Source organism: Eptatretus burgeri, chromosome 6 (genome assembly GCF_056783735.1).
Source record: "Eptatretus burgeri isolate ZD-2024b chromosome 6, Ebu_testis_v1, whole genome shotgun sequence".
In the NCBI taxonomy this organism is placed as follows: Eukaryota; Metazoa; Chordata; class Myxini; order Myxiniformes; family Myxinidae; genus Eptatretus; species Eptatretus burgeri.
The window spans coordinates 112,560,259-112,580,070 of NC_140966.1; the positions used below are offsets into that span (position 1 = coordinate 112,560,259).

The 19,812-nt window shown below is 45.7% G+C and overlaps 1 long non-coding RNA gene across 7 annotated transcripts in view; it reads left to right on the forward strand.

Annotated features, from left to right (window-relative positions):
- Positions 1-19,812, forward strand: part of LOC147025650 (uncharacterized) — a 178,549-nt gene that overhangs the window by 29,600 nt on the left and 129,137 nt on the right. The window contains exons 1-2 of one of the 7 annotated variants that reach the window (XR_015059617.1): positions 3,392-3,571; positions 12,474-12,553. The exons of 1 other annotated variant lie outside the window; for it this stretch is intronic. This is a non-coding gene — a long non-coding RNA (uncharacterized LOC147025650). Of the gene's footprint in view, positions 1-353; positions 664-3,391; positions 3,572-12,473; positions 12,554-19,812 lie in introns of those variants that run through there. 5 more of the 7 variants (XR_015059616.1, XR_015059619.1, XR_015059618.1 and 2 more) reach the window with 5 other exon arrangements.

Sequence of the window (19,812 nt, forward strand, 5' to 3'; positions counted from 1 at the left end):
TATCCTTGTAATTCAAACTGAAATACCTGTACACCAAAATTTCAACTCCTGTTCTTGCTAATCATGTTAAAATACATACACTGATGTCTACTTACACCATCATCCTGCACGTGATTGGTGTACAAGCTCCACTAAGAGCCTAAAATAAATGTAAAAGTAAATGGTAAAGAATTAAGTTGTCAAAACTTAATGGTATGCGAGTACGTCATAATGCTTTATGAGTTGCCAGAAGGGTCACAACTTCTGGGATGACCCATAAAACTCAGTGGAGCTACAAAAAAAAGGGTATTCTCCAAAATTAAGTATGTCATCGTATCATCTGACAAATCTCTCGTATTCTCCTTTCATTTCAGATATTTTGAGAAATCAAAAAGGCAAGCGCGACGGTAGAAAGGACAACGTATAAGAAGGCATGTGGTGATAAGGCATCATTGAAACAACATTGAATAAAATCCACTGGGAAATCAACACACATCTCCTCAACTCCCTTCCACTCTTGATGACTGCCCAGTGATAAGTTTCATATTTTCCACAAGGATACATGGATTGGCACAAAGAGTTGTTTCCGTGTCGAAGGTCTGAGTAAAACTTCTGAATCAGATTGAGAGATTTTCCTGATTGTGGTTCTTGGGATATTAGCCGTGTGCGGTTGCACTCAGAATGAGTGCTTGTTTTGATGTTGCTTGTGACGCGTGCAATTGGTATCACCCCACGCATGTGAAGCAAAAAGTGCGGTTAAGCAAATGGTTCAAATCTGTCTTCCCAGTTTACAATCGAGGAACAACTTATTTCAATCAAATGTTATATTTTGAACACGAATCGGAATATGAATAGGATGACAAGTCTGTCGTTTTCACGTACCTTGGCTTGGAATTCATCCCAATCGCACATGTGCAGAGAGGAGTGAGATAATATTTTTAGACTGTCTGCCTGCCTGGCAGATGAACAGAATGGAAAATCATTCCAAACAGGAAACTTACTGTTTTTGACGGTGTCACAACGGACACAATCAGCAGGCACAAATAACTAATGTAATGCATTAGATAGGGTGATGCAATCGCCGTTGGAGAAAATGGCGAGATAACCCGTAATATTTTTTATTTACACACATTTAAACCTCTTTAACCCTTATTTGGGGTCCAAGTAGCAGTTATATTACTCCAGCAGAAACACAACACAACACGGACACTGGCATACTTGGACACAGACACCGTATGGACACAACGGTGGGAAACGGCACGAACGCGGCACGAACTTTCTTCTCAGAAACTACACATACAATTTCGATGAAACTTGACCACAACCTTCATCACCCGTGATGTACCAAAGTTTGTTCATGGCATAAAAAAAAAATCCATAGGTATATACTTTCTTCTCCGTTACATATTTTGTGGGTCATCCATGCCTACCAGTGGTTCCCTGGTTATCTTATCCAGCCAGTACCACGTGACCGCCCAGAGGTATTGCTCCGATGTTTATTATTCTAGGTCTAGGACATCAGAAACACTTTAAAATACAGTGTGATGGACACACACACACACACACACACACACACACACACACACACACACACACACACACACACACACACACACACACACACACACACACACACACACACACACACACACACACACACACACACACACACAGTAATGAGAAGTAACAATTGCAGTTTAGTATTGGGAATGAATGTAAGGTATTGGGCATGGGCAGGAAAAATAGAACTTGGGATTATATAATGCAAGGATCAGTTTTGGAACTTGTGATACAGGAGAAGGATCTGAGGGCGGTAAAAGATACAGTCGGGTGAGGGTTGAGATGGTGAGGGGGTAAGCACACAGCTCAGTGCCAGGTAGCGATAGGAAAAGCAAACAGGGTGTTAGGTTACCTTCACAGAGGCATCGTTTATCGATCGAAGGACGTGCTGTTAATGTTACACAGGAATGTAAAGAGGCCTCACCTCGATTATTGTGTGCAGCTTTGGTCACCACACCTGAGGAAGGACATCACTGTCATCGAGGGGGTTCAGCGTGTAGATTGGTTCAGCCAAGAGGACACCAGGATTTTTACTTTAGAAAGGGGGTGATTAAGTGGAAATCTCGTCAAAGATAATGAATGGTGAAGATATAATGGACGCAAGAAGATTCTCTTAACCAAGGATGGTCAGCAACAGGATAAGGGAGCATAGTCTGAATCAGTGACACTGAAAAAGGAGGAGAGTTCGGATAGAAGCCATGCTTGGGGAGTCGTTCATTTGTGGAATGGTGTTCCTGGGATGGTAGTCGAGGAAAGGATACCATTATCAGGTTAATATGTAATTGGATAGGTACCTCGATGGACATAGAGGTGTGTAGGGATGTAGAGAGAAATGGTCAGTGGACCAGGACTGGGTGTCCACATCAAGATGTTTTTACTCTTTCTTGTAAGTGTGTATCTTGGCAAGTGTGAACCTGACATGTGTGTTAATTCATCGCCGACCCCAACCTTCCCCCCTCAAAATAATTCAATATATATATATATATATATATATATATATATATATATATATATATATATATATATATATATATATATATATATATATATATATATATATATATATGGAAACAACATGCAAACCCTTGTTCCTCGATGTTGTGAAGGGTGGTGTCTTTCTTGTCTGCAGTTATGAACCCCGTTGTCATTCCTCTCCTTTCACCCTTCTCATTCCCAAAATCTCCCCCCCCCTATCTTTCCATCTCTAAACATCCCCCCTACCTCTTCATCCCCCACCAATCAAATAAATGCCACATAGGTTAGAAAGCAACACAATTTGTTGCGACAGAACTGGGCCTACACGGGACTCAGCACAGGCAAGATGGGCCGAATGGCCTTCTGCTGTCACGCAACTGTCATGCAACCGAGACCTCAGTTGCAAAAGGTCCACATCAATGTGTACCTTTTGCTGATGACGTTATAAAATCGAAAAATTTACAACAATGTTGTAGATATCAAGGCAATTGCATACCATTGTTACTGTCGCCAGTCACTCCGGTTGCCGTGCACGAATCCAGCGATTCGTATCAAAACGACCCGAGAGGTCAGGTGAAACCACAGCTCCGAGTCGGATTGCGCCCATTGAATTCCGCAACCGTTCCAGTTGGAACCATAGAAACACCAGTTGGACCAGTTGGAACCATAGAAGCCCTGCACTGAGGAGCCACCACGTGAGCGAATGAGGCTGAGAAAACCTTATGGTCAGGTGAGGCGAACTTATTCCCCATCAATCTGCCTTCAACAGGATATATAAACCATCAGGTGAAGACACAAGGACAACTACGATTCATCCAGAGACAAAGTCAAGTTGATTACCCTCGTTACCCTCGCCGGAGGAGAGGGCATTGCTTTTGGGTCCGTTTGTGTATTGGTTCGTCGATTTTGTGATTCTATTTGTCTGTTTGTCGCCGACAGGTCACAATTTTAAACAGATCGTCACGAAACTTCACCACATGGTAGAGTTTGTCATAAAGAAGAAGCCTATTGTTTTTGAGGTCAAAAGGTCAACATGGGCCAAAGGTCAACAACTTAGGTGAGATTTCTAAAATCCTCAATTTTCATCCGATTGACTTGAAATTTGAAGAGGAGTTGCATATTTGGTCATTTAATTCAACCACCAATTTTTTTGAGGTCAAATTTGTTGTATGGATTTTGCCAGTGTCGTGCTCTGCACGACGTCTTCTTCTTGCTACTCTGTCTGTCTGTCAATCGCTGACAGGTCACAATTTAAAACCAATCTTCACGAAACTTTACCAAGTTGTGGAGGTCGTCTAAACTGTGTGTTAATTTTCCCTCAACTGTGCTCACGGATTTTGAGGTCGAATTTCTAAAATCGTTATTTTTCATCCGATTGACTTGAAATTCCAACAAGATTTGCATATTGCATCACTCAATTGGGAAGCCAATTTTTTTGAGGTCAATAGGTCAAAGGTCAACTCAAGGTCAAATTCTAAAATCATCAATTTTTATCTGAAAAATCATCAATTTTCATCCGATTAACCTGAAAATTAAACAGCAATTGCATAGTGCATCACTGGATTTGGAAACAAACTATTTTTGAGGTCAAAAGGTCAATTTTTTAATAGTATTTGAAATTTTTTGACTCAATGTCAAACTTCTAAAATCATCAATTTCAATCTGAAAAATAATCAATTTTCATCCAATTGACCTGAGCTTTGATTAAGATTGTCAATTTTAATCTTAATGAAATGGACAATTTGATGTATCCATGGCAACCTTTGGAGAGGGGGTGGTCGATTTTGCAAGTATAGTGCTCTGCGCGACGTCTTTTTCTTGTTTGTTTGTTTGTTTGTCTGCACAGAACTTTCGTGTTTTTCTCCGCAACCGCATGTCAGATTGAGGCGAAATTTTCACCATAGGAGCGACTACTCATGTAGAATGTTTTGTTTATAATTATGACGTCATAGGTCATGTGGTGTGGTAAAATTGTTGAAAAAAAGGAAAAACTTGGGACCTCTGTATCTCTGAAACTGCACCAAGGAAAAAATTGAGACTCGGAGCATGACAAGTACTCCTCATGGGGAATAAGTGTGACTTTTATGATGCCATAGGTGCCTTCGTTATCACGTCATAATTGCATACATCTGATATATATATATATATATATATATATATATATATATATATATATATATATATATATATATATATGAAAAATTTTGATGGTCATCTAAGGATGAATTGGTCCACAGAAAAAAATGATGATGTCATTGTTTACGTGATTCGACAGCCACATCGTTTGTAAAAAAAAAAAAAAAAAACCTTGAAAAATCTTCTTCTCTTAAATGGCTGAAGAGATCGAGGTGAAACTTTACACGTATGACCGCCTATCGATGAGAAACACAACTTTCACACATATGATATCATTGGTCACATGCTTTGACAGCCATATTGGATTTACCCAAAAACCTAAAAAATGTTCTTCTCCAGAACGGCTGGACAGATCAAAGGGAAACGTCACACAAATGTTTCCCAAGCCTTGGGGATACCAGGATGTTAACGAATAATTGATGTCACACAGTCTGGCAGCCATATTGGATTGAACAAAAATCTTTAAAAAAAAAAAATCTTTCTCTTGAACTGCTTCATCGATCGATGTGAAACATCACAGTTATGATCTAGTAGTGATGTGGAATATATCGTTGCGGGTCGGGGATTGGTGGTGAGAACGACCACGAGGTGGGGAAAGCTTGCGTAGAGTACCTATATATAGAGAGTAGCGACATAGGGGGACCAGAATTTGATGGTCACGTGACACATGGGCGCCATTTTGTTTCACACTCTAGCGCCAAGCTACGCATCGAATCCAGATCTTCACCGAGTGAGCTCGGAGAGACCGAGTTTGAAACTGAGTGAAACTTTATTAGTCAAAATGACGGGTTGTTGCGCCTTTGGGTGCAGCAACAAATCTGAGAAGGGGTACAGGATGTATAGGTTTCCAACAGATGCAAAAAGACGGAAGATATGGGAGCAAAAAGTGAGCAGAGTGGGATGGAAGCCTACTTCTTCATCATGTTTGTGCGAGGTAAGAGAAGGGCTGTATCAGTCCCATGTATTAATATCAGCGTATGTATGAAGGAAGTGACTGTGTCTGCGCACCTTATTCATTGGAATGCCATTATTATTAATCATTATGACATTGTTATGAAAATCCAATTCTTTGTAATACATAAAAATAATTCAAAAAACATTCCTTCATATGTTGTGAAATTGTGTTTGAAGGTCATTCATCAATGTTGGCCGTGGGTCTCAAAAACTAATAGAGTCTAGATCTACTAGTAGTAGATCTAGAACTTTTGCAACATTTTTATTTTTGGTTCAAACTCAAAGTTGGTCCAAAATGTCAAATTTGGCTTCAAATTTCCACTCATACTTTCATAGGCCCATTACTATCTTGGTGTATAGCGAAAATGGTGCATGCCGTGGCTCGACAAGTACCAATCTTAAGTTAGAATACAGTTATTTTTCTAATCTAGCAGCATAGTAGAGAGTTTTGGTATTTGTCTATTTCTTATGTTGACCAAAAACCAGTCAAGTTTTAGACTAAAAAAAAGGGCAAAATAATGTACACATATGGACATTGACATGTATGGTATATAAGTCTTACTGTATATGCGTTGAATGTGTTACCATGGTAAAGATTATTGTAATAAGAATTATATCAATCATAGCAGCAATTGATATTATTATTGATTTATTTGATTTATAGCCTGTATGATTAAATTGGAACAAAAAATTACCTATAAAACCACTGCCCCCACGCCTGCCCCAAAAATGAAATGCTTTAAATTTGGGGGCCCTCTTTATGCATGCCGTTGATCTTATTTATTATCATAACCCCAGTAAGGATCAATGGTAGTCTGGGATGTTGGCATCTAGAAAGCTAACAATATGGGCAATCATTATTTAGCAACCCAATTAATTTACATATTTATCACTTAATTGCACATTCTTATGAAAATACACAATTTGTAATGAATTGTCTGTTTATTTGGTTACCATGGCAACACATTAGATGGGGTTTCATAAAAAAAATCTAGCCTACAATCTCTGACCTTCATACTTTCATTTGGTGTATTTCCATTTTTGTTCAGAATCATCAATCATGTAGTATTGTCTTGAAAACTTGCTGTCAAGTTGTTAATATTTCACCAAAATTAATTTTGCTGTAAACACCAATATATAACTAATCATGATATTACGTATTTATACACTTGAATTTGAAAATGCCTGCAGTGTATGAACAATACAGGTAACTCTGCATGCATGTAAGTCAGCCTTATTAAGTCGAATAATCGCACAAGTTTAAACAAATTTTGAAACCGTATTATGCAAGACGTGTTATTTACCTTCTGTGAGGCAGATTTGTTCTACGTCGAACAGATTTCTGTGGTCCCAAGAGATTCAAGTTAAGCAGAGTTACCTGTACTTATAATTTGTAGCATTTCTTTATCGTTCATCATCTTGCAAATTGATGGAACACTGTTGACAGAAATAAAATAGCAAGTCAAACCTACTGCGATTTTTCATGGACTGTTTCTTCACAAGATTGTACCAGTTGAATACTTAACATAAGCATTTTGACATGAACGTGCTTCATAGATTCATCCAATAATTGCATAGCAGGCCTGTGCAATTAACTATTCTTTGCCCATAAAAAAGGGTCATTTCAATTGTTAAGATATTTTTGAAATCTGATACAATCATTTTGGCACAGTCACTTTTTGGTGTGTTTGAGAGCGTGTTGGGTGGTAACTATGATGATAAATTACATGTAGGTATCGGTGTTTGTTGTTTTTGTTTGTTATGGGTGAGATGATAATGTGGTGAGATGAAAAAAGTAAAGATGGGTGAGGTGGGGAGGCATGGGTAGGGGCAGGTATGGATCAAATTGAGGCCCCAACTTAGGCCTATGGACTCGAGATTTTTATTTGGCTCGACTTCATGTCATAAGCCTACACAGGCCGAGTTTCTCCCAAATGTCTCGTTCTCTGGCAAACTTACTCTGAGTTTCCCGTGTAATGAGTACATGCATTTTAAAATTTTATCACTTTCAACCCCATTGATTCTATAATCAAGATCTTTGGCCGAGTAAAACATGAGAATAAATATATATGTCCAGTGATGTATCCCACCCTCCTGATGTATTGCTTCATTCATGCATGCTGCTACGGCGGTAGCGCACGCACCGCGCGTTATCCAGAGTGAAACAAAATGGCGCCTATAGCTGAGTTGTCGCTACTCTCTATATATAGGTACTCTAAGCTTGCGTCGTCTCCCACTAAACTCCCCGGAATTGTAGGCCATCACTCGGGTAATTCCGCAAGTCGGCGGGTCGTTTCACCGACCGTGGTCGCCAATATTTCAATCGCGCAGCATAGGGTCAATTTGTCTATAACCAATTTACCTAATTAACTACGCGATTTCGACCACCGGGGAAACCATGCCCTTGGCACGTCTTGCTCGAACCGGGTCACTCTACCGACTGCGGTAGAGTTCCAACGACCGACTACCAACTCCGGTTCGGGTGCGGCCGAGCAGAAACTGCCAAAGCCGTGCCGGCTAGAATGAACGGATTATCGGGGATAAAACCCCGCCTAAACTCACATCCGAACCAGGCTGCACCAATTCAAGAAGAGACAGAAACGGACTGGGAATATTTCTTCAAATGCTTATTTACAATAAAAAGACAAAGGCAAGACTTAACGCGAATATGCAAGAAGGAATATTTACAATGAGCAAAAACACTTGTTCAGATCTACTTACAAGACGGGGCCCACACGCAGACACACACACACACACAAAATGAAAAGAAACCCAAAGTCTTTATTGGACATTCGCAGCCGTGGAGAGAGACAAGCTGGGGGTTAGAGTTCGGTGATGTACCTGACGGTCGGAGGAAGGGCATGCTCTGCAATGCGGCACCTGGCAAAGGTTGTTGGTCCGGTCCCCAGTCACATGTAGGGACTCATGGTTCGTGGCGGAGCTCGGGTGGTGAACAATCGGGGTCCACGGAGGGAGGTCAGGGTCGCTCTGTCCTTCCTTAAGACTCCTCGTAGCAGCCACCGTGAAACTCCAGAACCTGGTACAGCCACCGTGAAAGCAAACTCGACCGGACCCCTTTTACAGAGAGTGTCAGAGATTTATTGGCCTCTCTCCACGGGGAGGGGCCCTTGGCGCTGTCCGCCTCTGATTGGACAGGGTCTTCCGGCTCACCTTTCCGGGGCGGGGCCTCTGCCCCTGTCAGGAGACCCCAGTTACTCCTCCATGTGGCTTCGCTCTCGACGAGTAACAGTGTCAGCGCCGTGAAGGTCATCGCACAAGAGTTACAACGTTCGTGGGAACCGAGAACGAGACCCCCTCTCGGCAAGTCAAGGTATGAGCAGCCAGCAGGTGGTGATGGAGCGTGATGGGCCGAAGGGGTCATGAAGATGGGATGGTTTATTAGATGTAATAACCCAACTAAAAGAAATTGCAATGCATGCCTTTGATTCTCCCACTGGACAAAAGGAAAGGGATCTGACTCCACACATACCTAACGACATAACTGACTTTTGGGACATCTGTTTGTTGAATGGAAATGGTTTCCAGATCCGTAACAATATGTTTTAAATTTCAACCGGATCGGACGCATGGTCTGGCAGACAGAAATATTTAACTTTTTGAATCTGGGTTCTTTTTTAATAGTTTTTTTGTATAAGGCTCACTTGGCTGCTCCTGGGTTGGTTTGAGGGTAGAGGAGTAGCAGCTGAAACTGAAACTAAACAAACTCCACACAAAAGAAGTCCTGGCGAGGGTCTGCAATCTCTGATTGCTCTTTTTCTTGTTGAACTTGCAATGCACCACCCTCAAAGCAATACATGGACAAGGTAACAATGAACGATCTGGAACCTTAATTATATTTAACCTTGCAGGCCTTTATTCATACAACAGAATAGAAAGACGTAGGGAATTCACAAGAGAATAAGAGTTTTGGGCCAAACTCGGTGAGTTCCCTCATGGCAGGGAACACCCCTTGCAGGCCAAACGTTCCATGCAGGCCAAATGTCCTGCGCCGGGTGCCGAGTGGGAAGGAGTGACCCGGTGTAGTTGGTGCAGTGTTGGCTGGGTGGGGCATGCCTCTACTCTGGGGAGCTCCGAACAAACGCAGCTTCTGGCATCGCATTCCCATGACTCTTCACCCAGATATTTCGGGCCCCCACCCAAAATAAGATTGGTCACCGACATCATTGGTGATGTTTTATGCCCCTCACTTCTGATCCACCATTGATAGTTCACCCAGAGAGCAGGTGGGTCAAATTGTTTCCCTGCTCGTATCATTGTTCCCTGGCGAGGCTGATATTTTTCCACCAAGATAGTGCCTTGATGCCAAGCAAAACTCTGAAAAGACACATTTAAGACAGAAACGGAGGTAAAAACAGCAAACATGGGCTCACAGGAATGAGGATTTTAAAATACACACAATGGGGTCGCTTTAACCTCTGTAACTATACAAATTAGTGGCCATATCTGAAATAATTTAATTCCTTCACGCTTATTCTGAAACATTCATGAAGGAAATATCTGCTCTATTTTATACATTAATTAACTCCTAAGAGCCATTTCCACAACAATGTTGTTGCGGTTCTGTAAAGCTGGCACTCCCCCTAGTCAATGACACACAACATAGAGCAGTCCCGAGACAGTTATTTAATTCATACTCATTTTAGATAGCCCTTTCCTTATGCCAAGTGGGTTTGTGGGACAAAACGCGTTGCGGGGGCTTTTAGGCAGGTCTTTATTCCCATTCTTTATTCTATTATCTTATTTATCTGACTTCACACACGAAACCCCCCTTTATTTCACGCAAGCATGCAGAACCACAGCAACAGGCAGCTTATTTGCATACGCATGCCATTTCTCGTTCAATACGCATGGCATTATCAAACAGATATTCACCCCAGACCTTACCCAGACTTGGACCACAATGCCACAACATTTCAACAACCACCAAAATGTCTTTATAAAAAAATCCCTGCATCAATCCCCACAACGGCCCAAGCTTGCGTACCTTCGCCATTAACCGCCAAAACGACCACAATCGCCTCCATCACTAACTCACTGCACTTCCTCCAGTACGCTACATCCCTGCTGCTATCGCTCAACAACAGTCACCACTACGGACACCCACCACTGCCCTTTGGAGTTGGCGGGGAACAATGGGTGCCACGTACTACTACAGATGCCTATGCTTGGGACGTTCTGGCATGTAGCTTGAAGCATAAGTGTGCGCTAGAATCTGTTCAACATCTCTTAAATAGCCCGAGCGCTCTGTTCAATTATGGCCCCATTTGGTGTCCAGCACATGTTTGTGGCTGGAGAGTGCCACCAGATACCTTCACCCCATTTTCATGGCGGAGATGAGTCACATAGCGAGGCGCAGAAGCGAATGAGGCCATTTCCGGTGCCAAGACCTTGCATGGGCAGGGATAACACTTGGGGAAGCGTCCGTGCACCAATGGGGGCGCTCGGAAACTCCTACCATCCATCCTGATCCGCCTTTGGCCTGATCCGCCTTTGGGCTTCTCCCTCACCAAACAACTGTAGACACCCTGCGAGAGGGTGGGGTTAGGAGACACATGCTTTTGGCTTTGGCTTGGTCAGGGGAACAGGATGGAAGACGTAACTGAACAGGTGGACGGAGCTCGTGTAATGGAGCAGGTGGAGAAAATGCTGGGGGGCAAGCGATTCAGGCGCCATGCTGAGTGCATTCATTAAGGCCAAGCCAAAACACATTTACAAGTACAGACTTCCTCACACATCATTCGGACTATCTTCTCACACATTATGTCTCTTATTTTCTGTCTTGTCTGCTGTGGATGCAAATTGCAATTGACAAGGGCAAGTCCTGTACAACCGCTCTTTTCAGAGCGAAACGACAAACATGCACCTCTTTTCAATTCCTTCTCTGAACCTCACCCACTTTCCACCTGCATCTCATCGCACCCCTCATCGCATTGCACCCCTCCTCCGACCACACACCTTTAGACATCCTCAGATTTCCTCCCCTCTCCCCCCTCCTAAGCGACTGTCGAGCATGGGCCCATCGGCCATGCCAGGTACAAAAGAGGTCGCAAATATCTCATCTTTCCTCATCTCTCTTTGCTCTCCAACTTTCCTTGGGGTATGTTTCTGATGGCACTTGTTTTGTACAGTATGAGTGAAGATTGTAGAAGTTGTTTATCACAGGGTAAATTCTGCACTGTCTTGTATATTTTGTAAATATTTGCATTTCCCTTGCTTCACTTGTTGTAATTAACCTGCTTGTGTTATAAATGTACCCACCTCATTGCATATTTTCCCTATTGGTCCAGCATAGTCCACACATAGTGTAGCTGAGAAGTTCTAACCTCTGTGATTTGCTCTTGCTAGCCTGTGCGTACTTGTAGCTCCGCTTTGCTGCACCTGATTCTGTAGGTTAACTGGAGTACACATCAAGAGCAGGAGACCCCCCCCCCCCCAATTGGTGCGGCCGTCCAAACCTAAAGGTATCACACGATGGAGTGTAACCCTACCAGATTTACAGTACCAATCGGCACTCGTGGATGCTTAACAACCCACTAGAGCACGAAGTTATTCGTGCCCGGTAGCATCATGACTGGGTGTTTGGGAGGAACTTGAGTGCTTCCCCTCATGGTGAAACTCGAACCCCAGATCCGTACCAACATGTATATCATTAGATTTGAGGAAATTATTGAGTGGTGGCAAAGTGTGCCAGATATCCTCATGGAGGAGAGGCAGGTGAAGCAGACTTCATACTTTTCAAGAACATCTTAATTTCCATCAAGGGGAGACTGTTTATGCTGAGTCATCAGCATTATTGTGTTGAGTCATCAACATTGTGCCCTTATTTTGAATACTGTACTCTTTTCCAGGAGATTTAAATCCATGACTTTTACTAGACCTCCATGTGCTGCACCAGTTGTTGAGAACAAGACCATCACATTCCCCTCAGGTGAGAAAGCCTCAGACGAAATGCTTCTCCAATGGAGTCAACAAATTGATGGAAGCATTTTGTTCCAGGAATATATTTAGTACATCTTCTGGTTTTCCATATCGAGGAGTGAGACCAGTGGTCCGATAGTCCCTTTTTTTTTCGCCGCTTGGCTACTTTTACATCTGCTCTGTGTGGTTTTGAGACCCTCGTCCATAATCTTCAACCGGCTTTAGTTTATATACTCCAGAGAGCAGGTGTGCCGTCAAAGCTAAGCTGATAAAACCACAGGTATTTGGGGAAAGCCTCTAGACCGTTAAAGAGAAGGAGCAATTTTACTGTGCCATCTCCTTTACCGTTGAGAATGGCGTCATGATTCCTTATTTGCTCTGGTCTTGCGCTTCCTGGAGCTTTTGGCTCTGAACATGGAAGGATAATGGGAATGGCACGTTTTCCACCCTGTGGTGAAACATCCGATCCTTATCCGGAGTGCCAGCTGCCTGCTGGCCATCGTGCTCGTCTGTGCACTGTGTTGTCTGCATAGTCGCACGCACGCACGCACGCACACACACACAGACACACACACACACACACACACACACACACACACACACACACACACACACACACACACACACACACACACGCACCCCATGATAACGTCTTTGTCTTTGTTCCTGGCAATCAGAATTTGTAGGAATTTTCACCACTTTCCAAAGTGCACATTCCCAGTAAAATGGACCAACAGGCACCTTTGAGCTGCTTGCTTTTTCAGCCATTCCTTTGTCTGCAGTGAAGAAATATGTCTGACCGTCAGGCTGTCCGTGTGTTCATGTACGTGTCTGTCCGTATTCGAATTCCCACAGCCACGGCTGCCTCGGCGTCCCATCAGTCGGCCTGTCAGTGGCCACAATAGCCCCCCGCGACCCCCTAGCCCTTCACCCAGCTCAGATCCAGCCTACGGGTCCAACCATTTGTTAACTCTTTGTGGTCTGACACTGCTCTTTTGCTTTTGGACCTTCACAGGGCCTTGTTCTTGGCGTGGGAAGTGTTTTCACAAAAACCCACTGTTCTCTTCTTCCCCTATCCTAATCCCAATGCCTTTTTGCTCCCCCTCAAAATCAACATGCTCCTCCTTCCCAATCCTCTGATCATCACTTTCCTTATCTTCCTCTCTCATTCCCTATTCATTTATTGATTATTACCATTCAAATTGTTACCCTTCTTATTTGATATGTTCATCAACTTTATATACCGACCTCCTTCCTTCCTGTCAATTCCTCTTTGCTGGGAATATAAGTCTTAGCCGGTACCTCCAGGCCCACTTGTTTCTCAGGATTTTCTGACCAAAATGACAACACAACCATCAAGAAACACAATATTCCTGATGAGAAGCCAATATGGTGATTAAATGGGGATGGGTGACGGTTGGAATACAGAATGAAGTGACGATAAGGTGAATAGGAGTGGGATCAGAGTGGGGGAAGGGAACGAGCAAGAGGAGAGGAGAGGAATGAAGGGTTAGGATGGGGGAGGAAAGGAGATACGTCTGGCTGTGGGTGTGGTGGGAGTAGTTGTGGTTGTAGAGAAGAGTTTGTGCAGAAAGAGATAGAAAGAGAATAATTGTGTATCAGAATGTTCAATTCCATCATTGTCACAAACACACGTTCAATGTTTGTTATCAATGTGTGAAGAATTCAACACTCGGGAAGAAACTACCAACAGAAATGTCACTGAGCCATTGCACCAAAAAAAAAAAAAAAAAATTATGATTTTATTCTTTCTTATTCGGTTCTGAGGATGTGGGGAAAATAATTGGCTCAAGAACTAGAAAAAGACGGTGGTAGTGAAGGCGGTGATGAGTGGAGAACCACAGTTCGGCACCTATTGTTAAATGATATAAATAAAGGACTTCAGGACTTCAGGTTCAAAAGTAAACTTAGTGACCCAACCACGAGACATTTGTGCGAAAAAGGGGTTGAAAGGTCAGATTCCCTTTAGTAATCCTGTCTAATTACCCCCGCCACCGCAGGTGGATGGAGGTGATGTTTTCAGCCCTCTTCGTCTGTCTTGTCTGTCCGTTTGTTTGTTTGTGAATGGAATATCCAAAAATGTTGGGGACGGATTCAGACGAAATTTGGTGGAGAGCTTGGTTATGTGAACAAGGACCAATTGATTCGATTTTGGTTCAGGTCCGAATCCAGATCCGGCAATGTGCGATGAGGAAATATAATGGTGATCAAGATTATGTTCACACGGAAATAAATATTCATATTTAGGAATAATTGTTTGCTAACCACGAGAGCATGGAGTGCATTGTCAGGAAACAATAGATAAGGGGAATGGAACTCGGGAATGTGTACCGCATCAGGAGTGGAATTTTGTTTGAATCAGAGTAATAAGTTTGGTACACCTCTTGTATGAAAGTCTGATGATACCATCTCTACAACGCCTTGGTCGTTGTCTAATTTCAGCTGTTATTGGGAGGATATAGCTGTCTTTATGCCTGGTGTTGGCTTAATGGTTGGGGTGGTGGGTTTGGGATCATCAGATCCTGAGTTCAAATCCCACTCGGATGTTGAATCAATACCAGGTGGGGCTGACTCTGTCTGTTATCCTTCTGAAGTCGGCAAAATGAGTGCAAGCTCGCTGGTATCCTGTGTCGGAGTGGCGACCCGTCCAGGATTGTGTCCAATAGCCAAGGAGACTGCGGAGTCAGCACAACGCTCTGCACAGAGTGTGGTCCCAATGCATGGATAGCTCCCTTTGAGAGGGTGCATGGTTCCATATATCAAGTCTCCTGTTTAGACTCGAAAGCTCCATTTTTGGAGACCCCTCCCCCCCCCACCCTACCCGACCGATTAAAAAAAACATCTTCATCACTCTCTTTTTCAAAGCCAAAACCTATATAGTGAATATATTTTAAGCAACTGTGGGACATTTTGGTTGAAAACAAAGATGGCGACGCATTGTTTTCTTCCTTGCCACTGTGGAGAACACAAGACATAACAGCAAATTAAACATAAACTGACGAAAGAATACAAGTGGAGAACGTCGAGTATGTCGAATGGATTTCATATTTCTGTTGTACATCATGCCACATAATCGTGAGCTGCATACCAAGGGACGAAATGGCACTTAAAGTACACAGGGGCCATCATGCCGACTCCTCAGGCGATGCAGGGGCCATCACGCAGACTCCTCAGGCAATGCGGGGGCCATCACGTCAACTCTTCAGGTGATGCAGGGGCTATTGCGCAGATTCCTCAGGCGATGCGGGGGCCATCACGTCAACTCTTCAGGCGATGCGGGGGCTATCACGCCGACTCCTCAGGCGATGCGGTGGCCATCAAGCAGACACCTCAGGCGATGCGGGGGCCATCACGCCGACTCCTCAGACGATGCGGGGGCCATCACACTGACTCCTCAGGCGATGCGGGGGCCATCACGCTGACTCTTCAGGCTATGCGGAGGCCATCGCGCAGACTCCTCAGGTGATGCGGGCCCATCACGCTGACTCCACGGGCGATGCGGGGGCCATCACGCTGACTCCACAGGCAATGCGGGGGCCATCACGCTGACTCCACAGGCGATGCAGGGGCCATCACGCCGACTCCTCAGATCACGCCGACTCCTCAGATCATGCAGACTCCTCAGGCGATGCGGAGCCATCACGCTGACTCCACAGGCGATGCGGGGGCCATCATGCTGACTCCACAGGCAATGCGGGGGCCATCACGCCGACTCCTCAGATCACGCAGACTCCTCAGGCGATGCGGGGCCATCACGCTGACTCCACAGGCGATGCGGGGGCCATCACGCTGACTCCACAGGCAATGCGGGGGCCATCACGCGGACTCCACAGGCAATGCGGGGGCCATCACGCCGACTGCTCAGATCACGCAGACTCCTCAGGCGATGCGGGGCCATCATGCCGGCTACTCAGGAAATGCGGAGACCATCGTGCCGATTCCTCAGGTGAAGCGGGGGCCATCGCGTTGACTCCTCAGGTGATGTGGGGGCCATTGCGCTGACTCCTCAGGTGAAGCGGGGGCCATCGCGCTGACTCCTCAGGTGAAGCGGGAGCCATCGCGCTGACTTCTCAGGTGATGTGGGGGCCATCGCGCCGACTCTTCAGGTGAAGCGGGGGCCATTGTGCTGACTCCTCAGGTGAAGCGGGGGCCATCGCGCCGACTCTTCAGGTGAAGCGGGGGCCATCGTGCCGACTCTTCAGGTGAAGCGGGGGCCATCGCGCTGACTCCTCAGGTGATGTGGGGGCCATCGCGCCGACTCTTCAGGTGAAGCGGGGGCCATTGCGCTGACTCCTCAGGTGAAGCGGGGGCCATCGCGCCGACTCTTCAGATCACGCAGACTCCTCAGGCGATGCGGGGCCATCACGCCGGCTACTCAGGCAATGCGGAGACCATCATGCCGACTCCTCAGGTGAAGCGGGGGCCATCGCGTTGACTCCTCAGGTGATGTGGGGGCCATTGCGCTGACTCCTCAGGTGAAGCGGGGGCCATCGCGCTGACTCTTCAGTTGAAGCGGGGCCATTGCGCCGACTCTTCAGGTGAAGCGGGAGCCATCGCTCTGACTCCTCAGGTGATGTGGGGGCCATCGCGCTGACTCCTCAGGTGATGTGGGGGCCATTGCGCCGACTCCTCAGGTGAAGCGGGGGCCATCGCGCCGACTCCTCAGGTGAAGCGGGGGCCATCGCGCTGACTCCTCAGGTGATGTGGGGGCCATCGCGCCGACTCTTCAGGTGAAGCGGGGGCCATTGCGCTGACTCCTCAGGTGAAGCGGGGGCCATCGCGCCGACTCTTCAGATCACGCAGACTCCTCAGGCGATGCGGGGCCATCACGCCGGCTACTCAGGCAATGCGGAGACCATCATGCCGACTCCTCAGGTGAAGCGGGGGCCATCGCGTTGACTCCTCAGGTGATGTGGGGGCCATTGCGCTGACTCCTCAGGTGAAGCGGGGGCCATCGCGCTGACTCTTCAGTTGAAGCGGGGCCATTGCGCCGACTCTTCAGGTGAAGCGGGAGCCATCGCTCTGACTCCTCAGGTGATGTGGGGGCCATCGCGCTGACTCCTCAGGTGATGTGGGGGCCATTGCGCCGACTCCTCAGGTGAAGCGGGGGCCATCGCGCCGACTCCTCAGGTGAAGCGGGGGCCATCGCGCTGACTCCTCAGGTGATGTGGGGGCCATCGTGCCGACTCTTCAGGTGAAGTGGGGGCTATTGTGCTGACTCCTCAGGTGAAGCGGGGGCCATCGCGCCGACTCTTCAGGTGAAGCGGGGGCCATCGTGCCGACTCTTCAAGTGAAGCGGGGGCCGTCGCGCTGACTCCTCAGGTGATGTGGGGCCATCGCGCCGACTCTTCAGGTGAAGCGGGGGCCATCGCGTTGACTCCTCAGGTGATGTGGGGGCCATTGCGCTGACTCCTCAGGTGAAGCGGGGGCCATCGCGCCGACTCTTCAGGTGAAGCGGGGGCCATCGCGCCGACTCTTCAGGTGAAGCGGGGGCCATCGCGTTGACTCCTCAGGTGATGTGGGGGCCATTGCGCCGACTCCTCAGGTGAAGCGGGGGCCATCGCGCCGACTCCTCAGGTGGTACAGGAGCCATCGTGCCGTTTACTCTTTACTGCTCTCCCAGCAGTAGTTAGATTAGGAATTAGTAATTTGTTCATGGTGCAGGTGATAGCTCGCCTGCTCTTCGCAAAGAATACCATGGGATCTTAAACGTGCACCAACTAATGTGGGCATATGGACGCCAGTTTAATGTCCATCTGAGGAACGGGACACACATTGATGAATAACCCTGTCTGTGAAACATCAGGAAGACAGTTTATGGCTGGGTCGGGATTCAAACCTAGGCTAGACAGTTCAGACGGGAGTGTTCATACCTCTCAGTAGTCCTATACAATAATAGTCAGTAATGTTCACTCAAAGATGTTTGTGGTCATCAATCCATCTCGTGTGTTATATTAAATGGGTATTTTGATGATGATTTGTTTACTTGTCACAAGCTGCTTATCTATTTATCTATGTATAAAATAAGTGTTAGTGTGTGTGTGTGTGTGTGTGTGTGCGTGCGTGCGTGCGTGCGTGCGTGCGTGCGTGCGTGCGTGCGTGCGTGTGTGTGTGTGTGTGTGTCCTTCGTAACTCCAAAACCATGAAACCTCGCATCCTGAAACTTTGCACGCAAACTAAGAAAACTCCAAGGAAGTGCACGAGTGAAAATTGTGTGTTTGGGTTAATTAAAACATGCCTTTTGAAGATAATTAACAGCCTTATTTAATTATATCCTATGTCAAAGCTCATCCTTGGTCACCTCACCATCCCTCGCTGAGGTCTTAGTTCACCATCTTTTTTTGGCCTGCTCAACCAGTCCTAACTTGGAACAAGCCGCAACAATTTGTTAACGGTAAAATATTTTTTCTTCACTTTCCACACTCATATTATCGAATGCCTGTTCATCATAGCTACGGAATACTGGATACATTGCAATGCTTATAAACACCCGGAAACACCAGCGGTTGTGGCTTTCTTTCTTTTCCACACACGCCACGAACCTCGAGAATTTCGGCCAAATTTCAAAATTTAAACTTCTTCATCGGCTTCAGCAGTAGTTCCTACAGGTAGAAAAGTGTTCATTTGTCCAACTCGGACATTGCCTGACATTCTGGGTGTCTCTGGGTACATGGTGTTTACATGACCAATGGGCGATCGCTAATCGCTTGCCAAGCCAGCCATTCCTTATCAACCATTTTGTTGGAGTTCTTGCTTGAGCGCTTGAGCCATTTGGTGAACACAATACAAATTGCTTGATTGTTCGTTTCCAAGCCATGGCCATACAAGGCAAAAGTATTCACAATGCCACCGAATATGTCGATCAACTTGAACAAAGTTCAGGCCCGACTCACCTGCATTTGGCCCACGTTGTCGTACAGTCCCTCAGGCAGTGGCTCACTCACTGAAAATGTGCAGTTTTATTGAGCCATTTCCCGTTTTATATGATCTTATTTTCATTATATGACTCGTCACTTCGACATAGATAGATATGTATAACAAATTAAACATTTCATTTTTGCTTGGGGCGCTCTTCAAGCTTCGATCTCTGCAAGTTTCGATGGCGATACCGCGACGCGGCTGTCCAGTGGGGGACATCTCTAGAGTTAGGTGATTTAGGTGATAAATTAGATGATTACAGTGAGTAAAAAATGTTTTCACTTAGGCCTAGGTCACATTTGCTCTACGGCGAGGATACGGCGGCCGTAC